Source organism: Stenella coeruleoalba (assembly GCF_951394435.1).
Source record: "Stenella coeruleoalba genome assembly, chromosome: 1".
In the NCBI taxonomy this organism is placed as follows: domain Eukaryota; kingdom Metazoa; phylum Chordata; class Mammalia; order Artiodactyla; family Delphinidae; genus Stenella; species Stenella coeruleoalba.
In genome coordinates, this window is record NC_137169.1 from 58,263,602 (window position 1) to 58,290,096 (window position 26,495).

At 42.3% G+C, this 26,495-nt stretch overlaps 1 protein-coding gene across 1 annotated transcript in view; it reads right to left on the minus strand.

The window, feature by feature from the left end:
• The window catches only part of GNG12 (G protein subunit gamma 12), a 280,258-nt gene that overhangs the window by 126,294 nt on the left and 127,469 nt on the right, over nt 1–26,495 (minus strand). The gene's annotated exons all lie outside the window — the stretch shown is intronic.

The window sequence follows — 26,495 nt, forward strand, 5'->3', positions numbered from 1 at the left end:
CCATTCAACGAACACTCATTGAGCACCTGCTGTGTGCCAAGCATTGCAATAATGGTGATTGGAGAGACACAACGATGAATCAGACGGGGGACTCACCCTCAAAAAGTCCAGAAAGAGTCCAGAAAGAGTCAAAAAGTTGGATGTGCAGAAATCTTACCACTCAGTGGACTTCTTGCAGGTTCCTAGGTATCTGCTTTCTTGTTTGACAGGGTGGAGATAAAAGAGAAGGCCAAAGTAGCTCACTTAAAACCAGTGTGGGCAGAGTCCAGACTTGAAATGGAGTCTTAAAGCGTTGGTGAAGGATGTCTGTGAGTTGAGTTTCACCAACTGAGGAGAAGTGAGGCCTAGGGAAGCCAGGAGCCAAGGATTGCAGTGAGGACATTATCTTCACTCTTTCTTCCCTCCTGACCCCTGCTCAAGTATCATTCTCAGTGAAATCTTTTGACCAGGCTGTAGAAGGGGTACTGCGGGTATAGGAAGTCTGTGGTTGGATGCTTTGCCCCAGGACTGTGATTCTTGCAACCTGTGGATGGCGGTAGCTGTTGGTGTGCAAGCCACAGGCTGCCAGGGGAGCTCTTTATTCCCCGCTTGGTACAGTAGCAGGAAATGCTTGACTGATTCACAGACACTGACAGTTCCATGAATACACTCTAAACAGAGCAGCCTGATGCCAGCTGGGACTGAGACCATCATACACTGGAGTTTGTATCTTTTGGCCACAGACTACAGAATCGACTCCTATAGCCCCACCACTGATTTGCACTTCTGGAGCCCTTTATCGTCTAGTAAATGCTTTCATGTATGTAATTCTCATCTGGAAACTGAGGCACCAAGAACTGAAGGGGTTTATTGAAGCTTTTCTAATTTAGTGCTATTCAAAGTGTGGTCCACGGAACAATGACCATCTGGGAACTGTTACCCATCTGTAATGGGATAAGCACAGAAATTGAAGGTGAGCATGTAAAAACTTTTATAGCAATTTGAGTAATTTTCTGCCTGTTGAAATTAATAATAAAAGATGGCCTTGTATTCTGTATGTTTCTTTCATTTTTCTCGTTATCCATTTTGTATTTATCATGTTGGATAAAAGCATCAGCCTGCAACAGATTGAAAAGAAAATCCCACAGATAGTTTGAGATGCACTGATCTAGTCAGGAGCAAGGCAAGAAAAATAAGAGCTAACACTTTCATGGCAGATGTTGCTTTAAGTGCTTAACATATATTAACTCTATTAATCCAACCCTAGCAGGTAGGCTCAGAGAGGTTAAGCCATGCAATCCAAAAGTGGCAAAGCCAGAATTCAACCCAAGGGGTCTGACTCCAGACTGTGCTTTTACCCACGACCCTGCATCCAGTCGTTCTTTTACCCACGACCCTCCATCCAGTCGTTCTTTCTGCTCTGTTGTGTCCAAACTTCAGTCATTCACATTTCATCTACATATCACTGGGCCTCCTATATGATTTTTTTAATTTATATTTTTGATTGACTTACTTTTGTTATTTCTTACACATAGCATGCTTGCTGTTAGTAATCTCACCTGTGAAATCATGACTTTGATGAGCCAGCATCAGTCTCTTACTCTAGATCACATCAAAGTAGATGCTTAACACCAGCAGTTGCTGTCAGTGTTCTGCCGTATCCCCTCTGATCCTTCTCCAGTTTCGTGCACACTGGCTCCAGGTGTGCATTCATTCCCATCACCTGATCCTGGCACCTGGGACTGAGACCATCATACACTGGAGTTTGTATCTTTTGGCCACAGACTACAGAATCGACTGGCACCTGCATGTCATTGTCAGAACACCACCCTCAGCTGCAGGATTTACTTTGCTGGCTCACAGGGCAGCTGGAAGTACCTGGGAATTGATGTTCCCCCATCCCCGCCTCAACCTTTAACCAGTGACTAAGGACTATGGCCACATAAATACGCCAGTTCCTTTGCTCTCAGTTGGAACAACTTCAGGGTGAATCTCCACTGTCTACAGGGCTCCCTACGAGATTGAGCGAAATTCTCTCCCCACTTCTGTGGGAACTGATGCCACATTCTTGCTTGTCCTTCTTACCCTTCCGGGACCTACTTCCCACTCCCCCACCTAGGAACGCATCCTAATCAGGACCAACTATATAATTTGCAGAGCCTGATACAAGATTTAAAAATGCTCATAAATCATTAAGAATTTCAAGATGGCAACAACTATTAAACCAAGTATGGGGGACATGTGTGACTACACACGTGTGTGACTTTACAGGCTGCACAACAACGATTTAGGCCTGGATGCTAGTAAGTCATTTTCACTTTTCTTCTTTTAAAAAAATAAATTTGTTTATTTATTTTGGGCTGCGTTGGGTCTCCATTGCTGCACGCGGGCTTTCTCTAGTTGAGAGGGACGAGCGGGGGCTGCTCTTTGTTGCAGTGCATGGGCTTCTCACTGCAGTGGCTTCTCCTGTTTCAGGGCACGGGCTCTAGGCGCACAGGCCTCAGTAGTTGTGGCTCGCGGGCTCTAGAGTGCAGGCCCAGTAGTTGTGGCGCACGGGCTTAGTTGCTCCGCGGTATGTGGGATATTCCCAGACCAGGGCTCGAACATGTGTCCCCTGCATTGGCAGGCAGATTCTTAACCACTGTGCCACCAGGGAAGCCCTCACTTAAGTTCTTATCTCAGGGTCTGCTTCTGGAGAATCCCAAGCTAAGATAACAACTATTAAAGTAAAAGCCAGCGCATTCAAGTACTACCAAAATTATCTTGTATAATACACTGGTGGTCAGCATCCCACACCTTGGGAGCCCACCTTGTAGAAGGGTGGGTCATGTCAAGTTGTACAAAAAGAGCTTGAGCCACAGGAAGAGGTATAGCCGTTGAGAATGGTTTAGGTTAACAAATGATGGGGCAGAAAACGTGGGTTTTCTTCTCAATTCTGACATGGAATGATACACAAAGTGTGAATTTGGGTGGTATCTTAGATTGAGTTACCTGGAAACATACCTTGCATGAAGAAGACTTATGGGCGAGTGGTTAGAAAGATACACCTGTAAGGAAGCAAGGCCGGCAGGATAGGGCAGAGGATAAGGATGCCTCTCAACATGGTTACAGCTGGACCTGCAGTCCAGGGGGGACTGGAGGCAGGTGGTTCTTTAGAAATGGACCGTATTGAGTCCAGTGTATTGGACTTTTGTATCTCCATATCCTGTACTCCTGGGAAGAGGTGTTGCATTAGGCAAAGCAGTTCATTAAGGGTAATGCGCACTGATGGACACAGCTGTGAGTGGTCAGGAACCAATATTCCCAGCAACTCGGGAACAGGTGTGTCACCCCTGAACAGGGGGTCTGGGAGAAGCTCCAGAGTATACACTATAGGTGGGTTATCTCCAAGGTCTCACTTGGGCTTATAGTCAGTCATAACTGGCATTCTCAGCCCATCCCAGGAGGACCTGACCCCTTGGTCTTCCATGTAGCACCTGGGCAATGCTTGGTTGCATTTTGCCTTCTTTATACTATGAACCTATTTAATTTCCAATTTGTTCTTTCTCCAGACTTCTTCAAAACTCTTTTTTCTTTCCCTTTCTGTTTTCTGCTCCAACTGTCTTCCACCCTCCCATGGCACTCGAGACCAATCAATCAATCAATCAGTTGCTTATGAAAGAGTGACGGTGTCGTGAAGTAAAATTTTATGCACGAGGCAAGACCTTTGAGATTAAGTCCTGGCTTTGCCACTAACAATCTGTGTGAATTTGGAGCAATCATTTCACCCTACTGGGCTGTGGCTCGTCCTTAAAATAAAGAGATTTACAATGGTCTCTAAAGTCCCAATTCTATGAAATTTAAACATTTTTTAAAAGATGGCTTTCTCTGCTATATAATCCCTTATAAAGCAAGCAAGAGAAATGGTTTTAGAACTCAGGACAGCTGATTGTTTTTAAATTAATTACAATTCGTTGGTGAAGCTCTTCTTCTATGAACTTCTACTCAATAGTCAATAACAACACCCTAACTAAAGGCTCGGTCAGAAGGAGATGGGGAAAGAGGAATGAAAGAAATGAGGCAAATCAATCAGTCTGTTGGCGATCAGGTCTCCACAGACTCCACAACAATTTATCTGGGATATCAGCGTTGCTTCCTAAGGATTTTATTTCTTCTAATGCACATGGCCACACTCTTTGCCTGAACCTGCCCTAAAAGTTATGAAGAGAGCTTCCTCCTTTTGAATAGGTTACCTGGGTAAGTTTTTCACAAACTGGTTTTTCTGCTCAGTCAGAGGCTGTCATCTTCTCATGTAGAAGTTAGGTCAGGGAAAAGCACCCACAGTCTTGGAAATCCCCAAGTAACTTGTTGAAACACGTATCAGCAGAGGCAGGAGCTATGACCCAAACTGCGACTACAGATCAGTAGATAGTTCAATGCAGTTCCACCCTCAAATGGATGGAAGCCTCCAGAGGCCTGGGTGGGAGTGGCCCAAAATTGAGTCACTAACTCAAGTTAGTTGATTACTAACTCAAAATTAGCTTTCTGGCTTATTACAGAGCTAGGCTCTCTAGCTCTGGAGAATGGAAGTCCCCAGACACTGTTGTATAGAGGTCAAATGTGTGGGCTCAAGAATGAACAAATTTCCCATCATTGAAGGGGTTCAACCAGTGGTCAGCTAGGAAGTAGAGATGTAGATGTTATCAAGGGAAGCAACCCAAACGTTCACCAGGGGAGATATATTACCTCCATCTAAAGCATTCTGTGAAAAGAGGTAGATCTAAATATATTCACATGAAAAGATGCCCCAAATATATTTTTGAGCATAGAAAGCAAGTTACAGAAGACCATGAATAGAATTTCCCACTCATGTATAAAAAAAGCATACACACACAAGCACAAATGTCTGTATGAGTATATCTGCAGTGATGTTTGGCAAAATGTTAAAAGTGATTTTATCAAGGTGGTAGGGTTTTGGGTAACCTACACTTTTTTTATATTGCATGAATTTTTTTTTTTTTTTACCACGAAAGTATAGCCTTTCTTTGAATAATGTGAGGTTTTTCCCCATACTAGAAATATATCTCTTTTCATATTATAAAAAGAAGAAAAAAGGCGTTGTGTTGACCAGCAGTTGGCAAACTATGCCCAAGGGGGGCAGACCATCGGCCATCTGTTTTTGTGAATAAAGTTTCATTGGAACACCACCACACCCATTCATTTATCTATTGTCTTTGGCTGTTTCTACTTACAGAGCTGAATGGTTATGACAGAAACCTTATGGGTCACAAGGCCTAAAATATGTATCTGCCTCTTTAGAGTTGTGGTAACCCCTGGTGCAGACAATTAGACTAGAAAACTTTTTCAGTATGGCAAATTGCAGCCTAGATCTTACTAGTTCTTCAGATTTTAACATATCTGACAAAACCCAAACATGGTCTGTATATTTTAAAGTACCTCCCAGTTCTGAGTAGTGATTAGGATAGCGCAGCAAAGAGACGACACATACTTTCCTTCTTCCTCCCCCTCCTTCCTTTCCTTCTTCTTTTCCTTCTGCTCCCCTTTTTCTCTGTCTGTTCCTCTTGCTGCTCCTTCCCATTCTTCCAATGAGATAGGGTAAGCAACGTGTTCTCCATTTTGCCCTCAGACACTGTCCCGCCTGAGCGAGGACTAGGTAGAGGACTGAGGTTCCTCTCTCCTTCTGGCTGGGTCTCTCCAAGATAAAATGATTGAGGAAGTTCTGGACAGAATAAACTATCCTGGAAGAGGAGGGTAAGCTCCCAAAGAATCAACCCAGACTTGGAGGAAAAAAAGCCAGGGGAGTTGTGGAGGATAGGAGACTACCAGGCTCCAAGGGGAAAGGCTGGGAACTGGACGGAGCAGATCCCCTCTCTCTCTCCCCACATTCCTCCGTCACACTGTGCTCCAGTTTTCCTTCCTGCGTAATCCATCTGGTCTCCAGGTACACAGAGGAGGTTTGGGATGTTTCTCCTTCACCGTCAGTGGTACCCAGCATCAATACTCTCACTTACTGAAATCACACAAGCAAGGGTAGCTAGTGCCAGTCTGGCCATGCCAGGCCCTTGCTCATTGCCAGAATTTGGCCAGAGGAGCTGGATGGTGGCCCTGAGGTGGGATGCGCTCAGATGCTAAGTAATTAAATGGTTCAACAGAAACATTCCCTTTGTCAACCACTCGCCCCAGACCTTCCCTGAAGAAAATATAAAGCCCCTGCAGTGTCAGAAAGAGAAGCAGCCTGGTAGATGATTAGATTATTGGTCCATCTATAGCCTATGCTACAGGGCTTTGATTCAGACACAGTCTAATAGCTGTGGACCTGTGAGCTAAGTTGTGATGGGAATGGAAAGTATTTTCTCTGGCACTCTGATAACAGACTTGTTAATTTCATTTAGCTTTATATTCTGGTGAGAATGGAAAAAACCAAGCCTGCAACCTCTGTGACTCCAATTTACACTGCATGGTTGTCAAAATATCTAAAATGTTCTTTTCAGAGTGTGGGGGAATCTCAGAAAAATGTGATAAAAATGCTGTTTTTTTGTAGTATTTCAGTATTACTCTAGAAATACTGAGATAATGGAATAATACCAACAACAATACCAGGATTTAAATACAAAACCTGGCATCGTTGTTGGTATTATTCCATTATCTCAGTATTTCTAAAAATAAAAATATGAACTGTTTCTATCCTGAGACTACCCTGCGAATTACATACACTTTCAAATTTTGAATGTAATAAAGGTGCATTCATTTAAAGAGTGTTCTGACCATACTCTTCTCCTGTTTAAACACTCCCCAGGTGTCTTATTGTTATTTTCTTTCCTATTTCCTGGGTTACTAGGAAGGCTGAGCATCTTTTCTTGTATTTATTAGTCATGTGTGGTCCTAGTACCAATTTGGGCACGGATCTACTTCCAGAGGTCTCTGATGAATTGTGCTCGATATTTTTGTATGGCTATAAATAGCCTTGATCTTTGTTCTGGAATATAGTTAAGTTACTGGAACCAAATTTATCCTTTTAGGTCTTGCTTTTAAGATAATTCGGCAGGATTAGGGCAGTTATCACTCTAGGGCTAATTTTTCCCCCTACTGAAGGCAAATTGTTTGTCTACCCAATGATCCCTAAATCTTGAGGTTTTCCAGTCCGGCTGGTGGGAAGAGGCAGCATTTCTGGTCCTGGTCCTGTGTCAGCATCGGGTACCGTTACATCTAACCCTTCCAGCTGGTTCTTCCCTGGCCTTGAGTAGTTGCTTTACCTGCACGAGTTCATCCTTACTCATCATACACATCATCATACTCAGGGGGGACACTCAGCTAGTCTCTGGGTTCTCTTTCTGTTCAGCTCTCTTCTGTCTGGTGCTCTTCCCAGTGAATCCTAGTTGCCTTGATCTCCCTGAGCTTGCATCCCCATCTCCTCGACCCAAGGAGCCCACCAGCTCTTCCTGAATTCCCCCGTCTCTGCTTTGCCTGGAAACTCCTTCGAAGCAGTCAGTTAAGGGACTTGTAAGACTCCATTTGTTTTCCATCTCTCAGGGATCACTGTCCTTTTGTCACCTGATATACAGTGTTTTGCAAATTGTTGTTTCATATATTTTGTCTGTTTTTAGGTTACTTCAGGTAAGAGGATAAAACCAGTTTTTTACTCCATCTAGACTATAAGCAGCAGTCTCCCCTGTCACTCAAAACCATGCCTTATTCTTCTTTTCCACTTATCATTATATCACATTATTTTGCACATTTATTTGTTTAGTGTCTGTCTCCCTCATCAGACCATAAGCTATATGAGGGAACTTACTATGTCTGTTGGTTTACTGTTGTGTCCTCAGCTATAATAACTTTGCCTGATGTATTCTAATGCTCATTAAATACTGAATGAATGAATGAATGAATGAAAGCTAGACCAGAGCCAGATCATGGGAGGCTTTGAATGCCCAGCAAGGAAACTGAACAAGTTTTGCTGAGAGCAGAGGCTCTTATTCCAAGACTAGAATGACATAAGTAAAATTCTATTCATTTGCAATTTGAGGACATTGTGGGGTGCAATGCTGGTGACTTCACTCAAGCTCCTCTCTGTGTAAATCTGCCCAAGCTCTTGGTAGATTAGGTCACATTTTTTGGAATCTGCTTGGAACTTAGGAACCTGGCAGTCATAATGAATCTTGCCTTTGACCCTGCCTCTTAATCTGATTGGCTCTAAGCCCTTTACAAATATTAATTATGTCTCACAATGGAGTTGCCACCCTGACCTTTTTTCTTAGGCTGCTATCACTGAGACCAGTGTTCAGCACTTCTGTCCCATAATAGCATGCTTATTCCTCCTTCCTAAAAGAGAAAGGTTAGGGTACTATCTTTACCAACATCCTTAAATTAATTAGTGTCCTAACAATAAGCTTGACAAGCAACTTTCTTAAATTTCACATGATAATTGTAAAAGTCTCTCCTCTGGTCTTTCTGACTTGTCTTTAAGACAGTCTGCTGGAGGCAGGATAAAAACATTAGAAATTAGGGCTTCCCTGGTGGCGCAGTTGTTGGGAGTCCGCCTGCTGATGCGGGGGACATGGGTTCGTGCCCCGGTCCGGGGGATCCCACATGCTGCGGAGCGGCTGGGCCCGTGGTCCATGGCCGCTGGGCCTGCACCTCCGGAGCCTGTGCTCCACAACGGGAGAGGCCACAACGGTGAGAGGCCTGTGTACCACAAAAATAATAAATAAATAAATAAATAAATAATTAGAAATTATAGCTACACTTATTTTGTGTTTTTTCCTTTTGTTAGTACAATAGTTCAGGGATTAAATATATAAGTAACGCATATATTGGACTGCATACTCAAAATATTTATTGATGGAGTGCACAATAAAAATGTTTAGAGATCACAGATCTAGTCTCTCTCCCAATCCACCCTAAGTGAGGCCAGATTACTCTTCCTAGAAGGCACCTCTAATTGTGCTCCTTTCCTCTACCAATACAAACAAATAAAAACAACAAAACCCAAAACCCCCAAATGTTCTATGGCTTCAATATAAGAAAACAATTTTTATAGTAAGTGACAGTTGAAAAGAAGGGAGCTTTTCTATGCAGAGACGCATTCAGTCCACAACTGTTAATAAGCCCTCACATCTGTACAACACGTAATTTTAAATGCACTGAACTTTGCCTACAGGCCTTCTGATTTCAGCAGAACATGGGTCTGCTCTCAGCCAAGATTTGTGTATAATTAGTTCTACTCTATGAAGCCTGTTAGGCCCAGTTAGAGACTGGACCCAGAACAATAACTGCAAGGCCATGAATATTTCCCGAGACTCCATCAGTGAGTGTTAACAGACTGAATTACTGAAGAGATGATGGAAATAATGAACTTTAGACGTGCTAAGTATACAGAAACAGCAACTGAGTAGAAACCAAGCCCAGCACATTGTGTGTTTGTGTGTGTGTGTGCGCACATGTGTGTGAGTGCATAGGAGGGGGGACAAGGATTACCAACACACCAGACATGTGAATGAAGAAGGCTATTGTAGAAGAGGAACTTCTGGCCCTGGCTAGATACCACCTGACACCAAGTGGATTAGAAATGAACTGTCCAGTTGAGCCTTTCCTGAATTCCTAACATACAAGCTTATGAACAGAGTAAAATGGTTCAGTTGTTAAGTTTTGGCACAGGAGAGCTGAGAGTTGTAGACATCATTTGAGTACCTGGATCCAACTCTGCCTGAAGCAGAACTACCCCTGAATTTTGCAGTGAGCCAGTACATTCCTTTTAGTTTGTTTTTGCTAGTACATGTTGAGTTTCTGTCATTTCCAGTCAGGAGAATTGTGAATGATACAGTGACACTCTGTCTTTTCACTCAGGTGCAGAAGCTTCAGCTAATCATAATTCTCAGTTCTTGACTTACTCTCATCATTAATCGTTCAAGGGCCTTCTTACTTGACTGATTGACTGAATTTTCATTCATACCCTTTTTACCCTACTCCTACTCCCATTCCCTTCCTATTCACAGGCAAACATTCTAATTCTGTTGTGTTTCTTTTTATTTGTATGTGTCCTTATAAAATATATATATTGTTATTTTTTTTACATGTATTTTACTGTGGTATATTAATGGTATTGTATACTCTTTTATATATGAATAATACTTACAAGTTTTTCCAATTAGATGTTATGATGGGCCATAGTTTTCTCCAAAAATGCATCTCCTGTTATAAATTTCCCCTCTAAGAATTATACATTCTAATTATGTCCATTGTTACTGACAGTTATTTTTGTCTTCTTGGAATTAAAAAAAAAACTCTTTTATTCTCTGTCTTCTTTCCCAACCCTGTCCCCTTCCATACACACTTATTTTTTAATAATAAATGTTTTGGTTATAAGGATGCAATATCTGCTCATCTCTTTGAGAGTATTAATGATTTTTTTGAGTGTTTTCTATTATTTTCATTGTCTCTGTTCTTTTCTCTTTAAAAAAATTTCTATTTCCTTTTTAAAATCTGTGCCTTTTGTGTTGGCAGCCTTCCTCAAATGTCTACTGATCCTTAGCTGATTCTGATTGGAACGTCTGTGTGTGTGTGTGTGTGTGTGTGTGTATGTGTGTGTGTGTGTGTGCAGGGCTTGTTGCATAGGGGGAGTAGGTGATGTAGTGTAGATCTGCCTCTTTTGTCTGCCTACAGACCTCTATTGGTTTCTGTAGGCCCCTTTTCTTGGGCTAGTCGGATACACCAGAAAGGATCAGACACTGCACTTGTGGGTGGGGAAGGTTTAAGCCTGGCTGCCATCATTCTAGGAGCCTGGAAGTTTCATCATGTTTTTTTTGGTTTTGTTTTATTTTTTAAATCTAGATTTTCAGTTGACCTTGTTTTTTGAGTACCCTGTCCTCAACTGTGACTCATGTCATACTTTCTGGATGCCTGATCGTTTATTCATTCAACAAATATTTATCCAGTACCCCCTTAGCACTTTGTGCCAAGCATAATCCTAGGTGTTTGGGATCTACCAGTAATCAAATCAGATGAAAGTCCTGCCCTCATGGAGCTTACATTCTAATAGAAACAACATCTCCAGTCTTCTGTCAGAGTGGGGGTGGGGATAGGGTGGCTGCAAAAGGAAGTGGGGGGATTTGGAGGTCTAAGTGCTCCTTATAAAGACTTTCAACCAGTCCTCCTATTTTCAGTCCCATTTTCACATCCCTATCTTCGAAAGTGCTCAGTGGCTCCAATTCTGAGCCTTTCTAGGTTTTGGTGGAATGGACCAGCTTTATGTTCACATCCTCCACCCTTCACAGACATTCAGATTTCCACTCTCTTGGTTCTGCTAAGCCGGTTGCCTTGTCACTTGTTCATCTACTTTCTATTTCTTGTCTGCTTTAGTCTTCTCTCCCATTTTCCTTTTTCTTGTGACTTATACCTTCTTGTTTTTTATTGAATATTATTTTAGTGGGGCTTTTGGGAAGGAATAGAGATAATTCCGTGTTTGACTGACTTTGTTTAGTCACATACCAGCAACTCTTCTCAGCTCTTCTCTACAGGCATAAAATTGCTTGCTTGACAGGCAAAAATGGTGCTACCCTGGACGGTGGCAGTATCATGTTTAGATTTTCTGATAGTCACATCTCTGTGAAGCTGTATTGCTTGAATTTAGAATGAGATCACACACTGTTTCTAGGCCTCTATTATCATGGCTCATTTTCTTTCTCTTTTTCTCTTGGCCCTTAGAACATGTCTCATTTAACTTTCTTATTCCTCAAATCATATTTTTCTTTTCTTTTATTTCTATCTTTTTTTTTAAGATTTTTTGATGCGGACCATTTTTTTTTTAAAGTCTTTATTGAATTTGTTACACTATTCCTTCTGTTTTATGTCTTGTTTTTTTGTTTTGTTTTGGCTGCGAGGCATGTGGGATCTTAGCTCCCGGACCAGGGATCAAACCTGCATCCCCTGCATTGGAAGGCGAAGTCTTAACCACTGGACCACCAGGGAAGTCCCGTATCTTTGACTATCACCTTTTCCTTGCTTTGATACCCATGGTGAGAAAGTACTTCAGACTACATTCCTAGTTATCCCATATATGTATTGTTATACAGTAAAATAGTATTTTTTTTAAAGTTGGAAGGAATAGGAAGACTAGTAGCTAACATTTATGAAGTTCTTACTGTGTGCAAGACACTGTCCTAAGAGTTTGACATGCATTATCTTATGAAATTCTACTATTCTCCTATGAGATAGATATTATCATCTCCACTTTATGGATGAGATATTGGATTCTATCACCTTATTTTATAAATGCAAGACTAAGAGATTCCGCAACATTGTAAATCAACAATACTCCAATAAAAATTAATTAAAAAGAAGACTAAGAGAGATTAAAAACTTGCCTAAAGTCTTAACGGCAAATGAGTGAAGTTTTTAAATATTCATGAAATGAATCTGGTTTCTTTATTATCAAAGTCACAGGTACTCCTTATGAGGAATTTTTAAAAAATTAATTAATTAATTTGCTTTTGGCTGTGTTGGGTCTTGCTTGCTGCACGTGGGCTTTCTCTAGTTGTGGTGAGCAGGGGGGCTGCTCTTCGTTGTGGTGCGTGGGCTTCTCATTGTGGTGGCTTCTCTTATTGCGGAGCACGGGCTCTAGGTGAGCAGGCTCAGTAGTTGTGGCTCGCGGGCCCTAGAGCACAGGCTCAGTAGTTGTGGCGCACGGGCTTAGTTGCTCCGCGACATGTGGGATCTTCCTGGACCAGGGCTTGAACCCGTGTCCCCTGCATTGGCATTCTTAACCACTGTGCCACCAGGGAAGTCCTTTATTAGGAATCTGAAGTGGGGTTTTGGTGCCCCAAACCTCTAAGGCTCCCTGCTGAGGGAACTACATATCAATAGCCAATTAGAAAACAAAGTACCAGATTTATCTAATAAAAGAGCAGGGATGTCTGGTTAGCTGTGATGGAGGGTTGGGCCTAGAAACCAACAAGGGGTTTCCTGGTCCCGCAAGTGGAGACTGGCTGAGTCTAGAAGGGCGAGGCCAGTGCAGCAGGTTCTAACTCACTCACCTAACCTGCTGTGCAGGAGAGAAAGGCTGGCTGCCTCACCCTCACATTGCAGACCAAAAACCTGGGCAGAAAGCACAAGTATTGCTCGGTCTACCTCCAATGGGGACAGCTGTGTCCAGGGTATGACTGCCACCATGCAAGGGCACACAACGTAGATGAGAATGCTGGTAACAGATCAGGCAGCCATTAAGAAGTGGCCCAATGTGAATTAGGCTCCAACCTTTTGCATTAGCACCTGCTGGTTTCCTCCTTTAGGACAACTGTGAAATGGCCTGGAAGTGTGGGTGGAGATGTTCTTTCTTCTGGAAGCCAGGAAAAAACATTCTCTTTGCTGTGGGTTGAGGTGGAAATGTGGGGAGAAGAAAAAAATAGTTTCTCTTCTCAATGTTTCTGTTTAGTGGAGATAAAAATGCCGCTATTTTAAACATCACTTGTAGCTAGGTTTTCTATTTTATTCTTATATCAGTGCTAGCTGCAACCCAATGGGTTTCTTGACCCACTAATGGGTTGGGACCCTCAAATTGAAAACATTGTTTTGGGAGGTTTGTTGACACAATTTTGGAAGAAAGAACGACTTTTATTTGTAGAACACTTCAGTGAGCCCTTTGGTTACACATAAGACAGGAATTAGAGACTAGAATGGACATGAGTGGCTGACAAAGACGTAGTTTGGTACAACTGTGAAAGATAATTCAATTAAGATATGAGTAGATATGGTTAGAGAGATTATTAACACCTAATGTCAAATGTCTTTTCATGTGCTGATTTGCCATTTGTCTTAGTCCAGGCTGCTATACTAGAATAACACGGACTGGGTGGCATAAACAACAAACATTTATTTCTCACAGTTCTAGGGGCTGAAAGTCTGAGATTAGGGTGCCAGCTTGGTTGGGTTCTTGGTAAAGTCCCTCTTCCTGGTTTACAGAGGGCCATCTTCTCTTTGTATCCTCACATGACAGAGAGAAAAAGGACTGTCTTCCTCTTCCTATAAGGGCACTAATCCTATCATGGGGGCTCTATCCTACGACCTAATTATCTTCTAAAGGCCCACCTCCTAATACCATCACATTGGGTGTTAGGATGTAACATATAAATTTTGGAAGGACGAAAATATTCAGTCCATAGCACTATCTGTATATCCTCTTCAGTGAAGTGGCAAGAGCATTTTAAATAAACCATGTGCTAAAGGAAAGTGGGATATTTTTATTAACAATGGTAGTAATATTGGTCACAATAAGTTTCAATCTTTCTTTTTTTTTAAAAAAAACCTCCTGTGCATAAAACTCTATGCTAGGCACCAGAGATACAAAGGTTAACCAAACAGATCTGGCTCTTTCCTTCATGGAACTTATACTCATGAGGTGGGTGAGGAATTGGAAAAGTTTTTTAAAAAACAAATACACAAATGTGTGATTACACAAATGATGTGCCCTAAAAGAAAAAAAAAAAAAGATGTCATAAAAAAGAATACTGGAGACTTAATTTACATTGAGAGTCAAGTATTTCCAATTTGTAGTTGAAAAATGAATGGGTGATATTCAAGTACTTTGGGGCCAAGAGCAACTAAGCCCATGAGAACAGCATGTGGGAAAGTCCTGAGGCAAGGAAAGAGCTGAGGATGTTGTATAACTCCAAAAGCAGGCAAGTGCAGCAGGGATACAGAGCAACAGCAGAAGAGTAATGTGAGATGAGTTTAGCTACGTAGGCAGGACCCAGATAAGAAGCACAAAAATCAGTTAGGAGACTACTATATAGTTCAAGCAAGAGATGGTGGTTTGAATCAGCATTGTAACCAAGGGAATGGAGAGAGAAGTAGATAGTTTGAAGTATGTTTTGGAGATAGGATTGATGAGACATGGTGAGGGACTGTATGTTGGGGGGCAGAGAGAACAGGTGAGGAGGAAAGAGGGGTCAAAAATAACTTCCAGGTTGATGGAGGTGACTTTACCAAGATGGTGAAAACAAGAGGAGGACTTGATTTGCATGGGGGTGGTAGGCAGTGGATGGTGGTCATGTTCCTTTTAGATGCATGTGAGTTCTGCAGACTGGTGTGTGTCTACAAAAAGAATAAGCCTATTTAATAGCATAGCACATACAAGAAACCTACAACTGAGTCTGAAAGAGTTGAGGCTAAAAGAGAACAACTCAAGTTCAAAATACATCCTCACCCTTCCCCTTGCTTTTGACATTTTTTTCATGGAGATTTTTTAAAAGTGTGGGCAGGTGTCCACCAGATGGCAATATTTCTTTATAAAAGCCCAGATTTAGAAACCATACCTTGGCCACCACTACATCAAGGTAGATTCTTGGGGGGGGGCATAGAGCCAGAGTCTAGTCCAAATCATTGAAAGTGAAGCCCTGCCTGCTGACTTCTAGTAATGTGCACAGACAGTGGCAGATCCTTCTGAGGCCTCTTAAAAGGAGACAAAGACGTGTGTGTGTATGTGTGTGTGTGTGTGTGTGTGTGTGTGTGTGTGTGTGTGTGTGAGCGGGCCGGCGCCTGGGCTAACTGGGACCAGGTGCTTCGTATCATAAACAGTCCCTTAATCCTAAGTGCTAGCACATGAGTAACATTGGAAGCCTCACATCACCTCTCCCAGCCTCTTTCTTCATCTGTAGAATGATGAACATATTAGTACCAACCTCACTAGGTTAGGGCGAGTATGAGATTATATAATGCATGCCTACAAGGTGCCTAGCACAGTCCTGGTACAAATCATTATCATATTATCCCCACAGTGACCCTTACCCCCTCTCTCCCTCCCTCAAGGCTCTACCCTTTGCCAGCCTCGGTCGTGGGCAGGCTTCCAGGCATGAACTCACAACGGAAGCACGTGAGTCCCAGCAAGATGGTAGACTCCCTTCCAGGTCCTCTTAAGCTTTGCCTCATGGCAGGTGCTCCTCTTTGATAATCCTTCCTCCCCACTGCATTTACAGGAAGATAGAGTCCTTCTGTAATTGACTTGTCTGATTGGACAGGCAAGCCACGAAGATGGAGAGGGAGGAAGCGCCTGAACGGAACACAAATGCCAGAAAATCAGCCCCTTCCTAACACGCTGCATTGAATTCAATTACTCTCTGTTTAGTTGCTTTTCCTAATCTACTGAAACATGTACAATTGCTATCAGAGGACTTATAATTATATATTCCCAGCCTGCCAGGTGGGATAGGTCCAAGCACTCGTTTTGTTTGGAGGCTGACACAATATGAATGCAGCTCCGATTTGTCTTGGGAGGAAGCCAGCACGATGCTAGTGCCTGTGGTTCAGCTACAGGGAATATTTCTTTGGCAGGGGTCAGCCAGCCACCCACCCCCCACTGTATTTATCTTCTTCCTCTCCTAGCTCAGCCTGCCAGATGCTTCACTTTCCCTTACAAAAGCCTAAAATATTTGTGTGTTTTAAAAACACGTTTTCAGAAATGCTACCAATTATTATTATTATTTTCCAGTAACATTGCTTTATAGGTGTTTGTCAGCTTCTTTTGATTTCATATGGGGTTTTGGGGGGGACAGGTAATGAGGGTATAGTGAGAAGAGGATAGGAAATATACCTTTGTGGAGGGAAGGAAAAGATTTTTTTGGTCTCTAACTTGTATTGCAGGTAGCAAAACCAATTTTTATGTTTTCAGTCCATGTAAAAGGCTGCTAAATGAGCAGAGTGTCAAAGCGTGGCCACGTGGAACTCAGGTTCTCATACTTCCTTACATTTATACAGCATAGCTCAGTTTACAAGGCACAGCATTTCACTGGCCTCTTAGGTTAATCTTATATTGTAGGCATGGGTTATTTCTAACATTTATTCAACTGATATTCAGATAGATTAGGCAACTTGATTCATTAAATGAATATTTATTGAGAGCATACTATATGCCAGGCAATGTTGTAAGCAGTGAGCAAAAGGCCCCTCCCTCACACAGTTTACATTCTAATGGGGAACATACATGTAGATAAAGTATATAATATGCCAGATAGTGATGAGAGGCATGGAGGAAATCCAGTGGGGAATCAGGCACGGGGTTGTGTGTGGGTGTGTGTTTGGGGGTGGTGGTGTTGCAATTTTAAATTTGGTGGTGAGATTGTGTTTTGTCAAATACCTGAAATGGTGAGGGAGGAAGCCATGTGAAAACCTAGAGGAAAGAACATTCTGGAAGTAGACAAGCAATTGCAAAACTTGGAGGAAGAAATCCTGCTAGAGCAGAGTGGATAAATGAGACAGAGCCAGGGGATAAGGTTTGGAGAGGTTAGAAGGAACATTGTGTGAGGACTTATGGACCGTCACAAGATTTTGAGGAGGGGTGCGTGATCTGATCTAGATTTTTAAAGGATTACTCAACACATCGTGCTGAAATTAGAATGTAGGGGGGCAAGAGCAGAAATGAGCCAGCCAATTAGGGGGCTATTACAATAGTTCAGAGACGAGGTTGGCTCGGACCAGGGTGGTGGTGGAGGTATCAGAAGTGGTCGGATCTGGAGCCAGTAGGGTTTGCCAATGGATTAGTTGTGGGGTATAAGAGAAAGACAGGAGTCCAAGGTGACACCACGGTTTGTGGGAGGATGGAGTTTCCACTGCCTGAAATGGAGAAGACTATGGGCAGGCTTGGCAGAGGGAAGATGAGGAATTAGATTTAGACCCAATAGGTTAGACCTGTGATTAGACATCTCAATGGAGATATTGAGACATCAGTTAGATATATAAGTCTGGGGTCCAATGTAGAGGTTCTGGCTGGAGAAATAAATATATCAGTCTTCAGTGTACAGATATTATTTAAAATCTTGAGATTAGATGGACTCACCAAGGGAGTGTAGACAGAGTAGGGGTCTGAGGACTGAACCCTGGGGCTTGCCAGTATTTGAGGGCTGGGGTGATGAAAGATCTAGCAAAGGAGAAGGAACAGCTAGTGAGGAAGGAGGAAAACCACAAGGACATGATCTTCTCGAAGCCAAGTGAAGAAAATGCTTCACAGAGAGGGAGTCATCAATTGTGTCAAAAGCTGTTGACAGGGCTTCCCTGGTGGTGCAGTGGTTGAGAGTCCGCCTGCCAATGTAGGGGACATGGGTTCGTGCTCCGGTCCGGGAAGATCCCACATGCCGCGGAGCGGCGGGGCCCGTGAGCCATGGCCATTGAGCCTGCGCGTCCGGAGCCTGTGCTCCGCAACGGGAGAGGCCACAACAGTGAGAGGCCCACGTACCAAAAAAAAAAAAAAAAAAAAAAAGCTGTTGACAGTTCATGTGAAATGAGGCAGTAGGTCTCCCGAGTTATCCTCTCTCATAGCAGTCTCTTTTCTCCATTGGGAAAAAAAAATGGTAATGCCTGCCTGTTTCACTGGATAGAAACTCCTGTGAAAGCTGGCACATATTAAGAACTCATTGTGAAATGTATCTTTCTTTGGGTTTTTGTTTTGCCACAAAGCATCCATTCCTCCTTTCTTGCCTTCCTAATAGCGTCCCATGTCTCTCTGGGTAATTCTCTCTGTCCTGTTGTGTGTAGCCTTGATAGGATGGCAAATTCAGGCGCTTGTCTCCTACTTTGGAGGTCAAAATGGGCAGAAGCTGGCCAGGACCCCTACACCAGGGGGCAGGCTCCATCCATCAGAGGATTTACCCAATGCAAGTTTACCCAATGCAAGAGCAAGTGTTAAGTACCAGTATCTCTGTCCTAACCAGGCCCCTCCTGGTGGGAGACTGTTGCCGTGGTTCCTGTTTCGTTGGCCTCGTGCTCCTCTGGGTCCTGCTTCTCCAGCCTCTCTTTAGTGCCCTGAGCTCCCAGTACCCTCCCTTAAGTAAATCTCCAATTGTTTAAGTTAACCAGAGCCAGTTCCTGTTCCTTTTAATAAAAAGTTGTAAGCACAAATAAATATTTGTTGAATAAATGAAAAAGCCTGGTTTTCATTTCACAAATGGAAAGTCTGAAGTTCAAAGAAGTTTAGCCTCTTGTTTAAGACCTCACAGCTTCCATCTGTCATCGATTCTTTGATGCACCCTTTTCACGTTCTCAGATCTCTGCAATCGGGATGCATTTTACAGTTGATGGTGTCTTGTAGTTAATGGGCAGTATTTTTGTTTTTATTGGTATATAAAATAATGCTGTGTCTTACGTCAGTTTTGAGTCAATGAAATACAGTACTAAGTTTTGGAGTTAGGATTCAAACATATCTCAAAAGTCTATACACCTTTGCTTCCTTAGAAGTTTACTATCTGGTTGGAAAAAAAAAAAAGTGGAAAAAGAAAAATCTCCCTAAAGCTGGAGAGAGGATCTAACCAAGGTTTCCGGGCTGTATGAACTCTGAGGGGTTGGGCAGGGGAGCCTCTGTGTGGGCATCTAAATTGATCCTGAAAGGGTAAGGAAGATCTTGGGAGTTTGGGATTAGCAGATGCAAAATATTATATATAGGATGGATAAACAACAAGGTCCTACTGAATAGCACAGGGAACTATATTCAATATCCTGTAATAAACTATAATGGAAAAGAATATGAAAAAGCATATATATATGTATATATACATATATATATGAATCACTATATATATTCATATATATATATGAATCACTTTGCTGTACACCAGAAACTAACACAACATTGTAAATCAACTATACTTCAATAAAAAATAAATTAAAAAAAAAGAAAGATCTTGGTCGATGGAAAGGTGGAAGAGAGGAGAGATGAGAGGCTATATTCTAGATGCTGGCAACAAAGCAGACGTTTAAACGCATGTCTGAGGAGCGAGGCTGATGTTAGTGAGGATGGTTGCTCAGTTTCTCCTCCTCACTGCCTTCATTTTCTCTAGAGTAAATGATTCTTCCATTCTCCCTGCGTTTCCTATCACAATTCTTTTCTGCTGCAACCTTTTTCTCGCAGGCTCCTCCTTCCCACCTTCTGTCCTTTCCTCCCAGTCAGTTCCACTCGTATCTGGTAGACAGAATCCCCCTGGGAATGATGAACAGGGGAGAAGGTATCCTACGTGGAGGGGCAACAGTGCATGATGGCATATATATATATATATATATATATATATACACACACACACACACACATATGTATGTATGCACATATGACAAAATGTCAGGTGGTATAGAGCAATGAAGAAAAAACATTAGAAGGGTTAGAGAACCAAGGATGATGGGGTGGGAATTGCTAATTCAAATAGAATGGCTAGGGAAATCCTCTTTGATAAGGTGACACATCAACAGGGACCTAAAAGGAGGAAGGTGGAAAGTGTACCAGGGTGAGGGCACAGCACATGCAAACATGTGGAGGGGGGATCACTGTTTACAGAATAGCACGTCTACAGCAGAGTAGGTATGGGGCAATGCAGCAGCAGATGCATGTAGGGAGGTGATGCCTGGCCAGATTCTGCAGGCTTTATCAGTGTTGTAAGGGTTTGGAGTTTTATTCCACGTGGATGGAAAGCCTTTGGGAAGATCTGAGCAGAGGAGAGAGAATGGGAGATAGATGGGGCATGATCATGAAGAAGCTGGAATGCTGCTCTAAGAAGTTTGAATGTGATTCTGTAATGTCCCTGCGATGTTCATTTCTGAATCTTTAAACAGAGTATGAAATCTACTCTAATGAATAACTATGATTTTTTTTGTGGAACTCAGAGAGGCCCCCCAACCTAGAACAGGTGTAATGATGTGATAGTTTGTTTTGACAGAAACAGGCTACAGAAGGTTATACTCCCTCCACTCTGCCTTTGGTTGTCAAGGAGATACCTCTGGAAACCTCTTCTCTTGTATCTAAATGTCACGATGTAGCACTTAGATTTTTCATGTTCTCCTTTTATTATGTTATTGTAAAGTTCACCATGTAATTTTGTGCAGGAGTTAACAATTTCATCACCGATGCATCTATTCATTGCAAATTCCCTATTCTTCTTGTTAGCCCTTCTCCATCCTTCTGAGGCTGGTTTCCCAGAGGGGGCTGCGCCTGAAAGATAATCATGTCTCCAGGAGGTCCTGAGATCAGACAGGCTAAAAGAGGCAGGTTCATTCTGAGACGTTGATGGCAAAGTGGCGAATTGATGGATTCAGCTACAAAAAAATGGTGCTGGGTTGTTTTCAGCAGAGTGCATTATTTCAACTGCTTATTAATCACGGTAGATGCTGCTGTGTTCATCTTATAGGGAAGGAAATTGAGACTCAATGGTAAAGAGACTTAACCAGGTAGTTGGTAGCCTGGCAACTAACATCTCCTATTTCAGTGTGATTTCTACAACCCTGCACTTTTTCAAAGATAGGAGCCGGAGGTGATAGATTAATTGGTTCATCCGTTATTCATTCACACATTGTGACTGAGCGCCTTCTGTGAGCCACGCACTGTTTGAGGCCCTGGGAGCACGGAGGTGAATGAGTCAGACCACAGCCTACGCACGTCCCTCCTGTGCCTACGCAGACATTACTCCTGGCTGTCGGCTGGAGGTAGATGCAGAATCCGTTATTGATCAGAGTTGGCCCTTTAGATGAAAATCTGTTTGCTCTCCCTGGCTCAGGCGGACATGATTCAGAGTCTGACAGAGCTGACTCCTAATCAGTTCTCCCTCTGAGAGGAAATTGAGGTTTTTCAATAAGTTCCAGACTAAAAGACATGCAGAGACGGATCTGAAGATTAAGACGGCCACGGATATTGTTGGCCAGGGATCAGACTCTCCCAAAGTGTTGTTTTGTAAACTGTTTAACAATTCTGCTGAGTGGAATGTGTTTCTCCCAGTTTATTCAAATTGCACATCTTAACGCATTACATCTCTGTGCTGTGATGCTCAATCAAGAGTAATGACACATCCTGCTATCGCTTCCTTTCAGCACAGAGAGGAAACAGGTTGATGTCTTTGGACCTAGCGCATCATTTACCCACAGTAGCAATGCTTTCCTCTTGCTTCAGGAGGTCTTGAGGGCTTCCATCTGCCAGCAATTGGCTTTTAACAAATATTTTTAACCAAGGAGAGTTTAGAGTTTCTATATCAAAATATCTTCCTGAAAACTCTGTCAGTAACCAACGTATTTAAAGAAGAGTTACACTATCTATATTACTATCTGCACATCTTAATTATTTAAGCCTTCTAGAGCACACCCAAATTGGACAAAAGAGGAGATTAATGAAATGTATTATGATGTTTAGACAGATCAAATAAAAATGTGTCAGATACAAATAGCTCACACTGCATTATCTGATTTTGTCCTCAGCCTTTGCTTTTTCATCTGAAACGTCTGGATATATATATGTATTAGCAAGTGAGGCTTGTCTGTCTGCTGTGCTGTTTCTTGAGTGGCCCCTTTAATATAGAGCTAAGAAGCAGCCATTGTTCTGGGTTTTGGGCATGTCTGAATTTTGTCAATCCAGTAAGCCTGCTACTTGGGGAAATTGATTTGGGGTGAAGATGACAATTGATTTGCATATGAGCCCAAGGTGTTTTGGAAGACAAGAGGCCAAGGTTCTAAATTCTGCTCCCTGAGGTCTGGTTGGGTAGAGCTGCTGAAGAAGGGTGGGTGGAGGGCTCCCATTAACCCAGGACAGGGAAGGGCTATGAGATTCCTAAAATAAAATCAACATTATAGAGAGGAGACCTCTAGGCTGATGACCTGGGACCAAGACCTTACAGTCTGTGACATAGGGCTAGGTCTTACACAGTGCATCAAATGGCTTTTCTGGACTAACTATCCTAGCACAGTGAAAAGAATATAGGAGAGAATTCCTGAGAGCAAGGGTGTCATTGGAAAGACCCGTAACTTCAGAGTTAAAATAAGGGGGCAGGCATGGGAAGGAATGGGCAGAACCAGCCCCCATGGTGACACTGGGTAGAAGACATGGCAGCTCTGGACACATCCGTCCACTTGTTTCAACTTGGTATGGAGGGGCAGGTCTGAATGTTGTTGCTTCGTGTAAGCTCCTGGGAGATCACTGGACTAGTTAGAGTTGAGAATATCCCTATATATCACTTCTTGCTAGTCGGGCATGAGGGTGTCTTCAAGTAAAAAAGAAAGGTGATGTGACCATATCTGTACTCTGAATTTGTGGGATAGGACATACTACTTGCAGTGTGTTTGTGTGTGTGTGTGTGTGTGTGTGTGTGTGTGTGTGTGTGTGTTTTGGGGGATTCAACTGGGATTTTACAACTCTTTGGACACCCCATATCTGCATCACAAACTGATCACCCTCTCCTAGAAATGGAGCCGCCTAGTGACTGAGATAAGGGCCACCACTCTTATCATGGAAAAGGCACTGCTGACAGGGAGGATTCCAGGGTACTGTGCTGAGCACAGCCTAGAAAGAGCCCTAGGGAAAGCTCTGAAACCCCTGGGTAAATAGAGAGTGGTGGGCAGGATATTTAGGGAAGAAGAAAAGACAAGAACAGCAAACTAGAGTGGTAGAAGATGTAGCTTTAACTTCAATCTCCAAGACAATACGTGGAAGGTGATTATTAAGGATTCCCGCTCAAACTTAATTTCTAAATATCATGAAATCTCTCCTTGGTGGAAGAGCAAGCAAAATCTGATGTTGTAGGTCCTGGGTGTGAAAGGATCTCTGTCACTCCAAGTCTGGACATCTCCAGAGATATGGGCTAACGCCGAGGCCATACAGGAATGAGGACACGCAGGTCACAGTGGAACCCTGAGGTACTGAAACACCCCTGGAGGGTGTTTTGAGGAATGAACTTATAGCCCTGGGAGGAAAACATTTGAACTTTGTTCAATGGGACATACTTCTGAAATAATGGTAAAAATAATAGGTTTTTAAAAATATATATATATAATTTAGAACTTTTCATATGCCAGTCCTTGCTCTAAGGGTTAGGGTTAGGGTCATTCAATTAATTAATTAAATGTAATTCATTTAATTAATGAGGGTGGGTGAATTTCTTAATAACAAGTGACACTATATATATGTATTCTGGCTGAATCCCCAGTGCCTAGAATTATGCTGGCATATAGTAAGTGCTCAATAAATACTGGTTAAATGAATGAACTCCCATTTTATGGATGAGGAGGCTAAGTCACAGAGAATTAGGGAACATGTGCTAAGACACAGCTATTAGATCAATGGAATAGGATAGAAAGCCCAGAGGTAAACCCATGCACCTACGGTCACCTTATTTTTGATAAAGGAGGTAAGAATATACAATGGAGAAAAGACAGTCTCTTCAATAAGTGGTGCTGGGAAAACTGGACAGCTACATGTAAAAGAATGAAATTAGAACACTCCCTAACACCATATACAAAAATAAACTCAAAATGGATTAAAGACCTAAGTGTAAGATCAGACACTGTAAAACTCTTAGAGGAAAACATAGGCAGAACACTCTGTGACATAAATCACAGCAAGATCCTTTTTGACCCACCTCCTAGAGAAATGGAAATAAAAACAAAAATAAACAACTGGGACCTAATGAAACTTAAAAACTTTTGCACAGCAAAGGAAACCATAAACAAGACGAAAAGACAACCCTCAGAATGGGAGAAAATATTTGCAAGTGAGGAAACTGACAAAGGATTAATCTCCAAAATTTACAAGTAGCTTATGCAGCTCAATATCAAAAAAACAAACAACCCAATCCAAAAATGGGCAGAAGACCTAAATAGACATTTCTCTAAAGAAGATATACAGACTGCCAACAAACACATGAAAGAATGCTCAGCATCACTAATCATTAGAGAAATGCAAATCAAAACTACAATGAGGTATCACCTCACACAGGTCAGAATGGCCATCATCAAAAAATCTACAAATAATAAATGCTGGAGAGGGTGTGGAGAAAAGGGAACTCTCTTGCACTGTTGGTGGGAATGTAAATTGATACAGCCACTATGGAGAACAGTATGGAGGTTCCTTAAAGAACTAAAAATAGAACTTCCATACAGCCCAGCAAACCCACTACTGGGCATATACCCTGAGAAAACCATAATTCAAAGAGAGTCATGTACCACAATGTTCATTGCAGCTCTATTTACAATAGCCACGACATGGAAGCAACCTAAGTGCCCATCGACAGACGAATGGATAAAGAAGATGTGGCACATATATACAATGGAATATTACTCAGCCATAAAAAGAAATGAAACTGAGTTATCTGTAGTGAGGTGGATGGACCTAGAGTTTGTCGTATAGAGTGAAGTAAGTCAGAAAGAGAAAAACAAATACCGTATGCTAAGACATATATATGGAATCTAAAAAAAAAAAAATGGTCATGAAGAACCGAGGGGCAGGATGGGAATAAAGACACAGACCTACTAGAGAATGGACGTGATGACATGGGGAGGGGGAAGGGTAAGATGGGATGAAGTGAGAGAGTGGCATAGACTTATATACACTACCAAATGTAAAATAGATAGCTAGTGGGAAGCAGCCACATAGTACAGGGAGATCAGCTCGGTGCTTTGTGACCACCTAGAGGGGTGGGATAGGGAGGGTGGGAGGGAGACACAAGAGGGAGGAGATATGGGGATATACGTATACGTATAGCTGATTCACTTTGCTATACAGCAGAAACTAACACACCATTGTAAAGCAATTTTACTCCAATAAAGATGTTAAAAAAAAAAAAAGACACAGTTATTAAGTGACAGAGCTGGGCATGGGTCCAGTCTCTGCCCCAGTCTGGCCCCAGAGTCTATGCTCTGAACTGTTAGGCTCTACCTTGCAGGATGGTTTCTGTGAAAATAGGGAAAGACAGGAGGCTACCATTCCTGTACCTGACACATAATCCTTATCATATTCTTAAGGACCCTTAAGGGTCCTTAAATTCCTCTTAGAACAAGTTGGGGATATGCATAAATGCAATAAAAATACATTTCTAAAAAGTTAAAAATAAAATTGTTTAAGTCAAGTTTTTGATTTTTCTCTTCCTCCCATGACTGAGTAGCTACTAGGAGAATCCAGCTACAAAACAGGGAGTAGGCACCATTTTAAAACATTACTTCTAATAGATAAAATCTATGGGATATCTCATGTAACTGTCAGAATAACAGCCCTCCAAAGATGTCCATACTCCGACCACCAGAACCTGTGAATATTACCTTACATGGCAAAAGAGACTTTGCATATGTACTTAATTAAGTTAAGGACCTTGCGATGGGGAGTTACCCTGGTTGCTCTGGGTGGGCCCAATCTAACTGCAAGTGTCCTTAGAAGTGGAGAACCTTCTCCAATTGTGGTCAGAGAGAGACATTCAATGATGGAACTAGGGTTAGGGAGACACAACACTGCTGGCTTTGAAGATGGAGGAAGGGGCCACAAGTCACGGAATGTGGGTAGCCTCTAGAAGCTGCAGAAAGCAAGGAAATGTATTCTCCCCTAGAGCTTACAGACAGGAAAGTAGCCCTGCCTGGACCTTGGTTTTAGCCCAGAGAGCTGTGTGGGACTTCTGACTTACAGGATGGTGTGTTTTTGTTTTTCAGTTTTACATATATATTTTTTATTTTTCAGATTCTTTCCCATTACAGTTTATTACAAGGTATTGAATATTGTTCCCTGTGCTATACAGTAGGTCCTTGTTGTT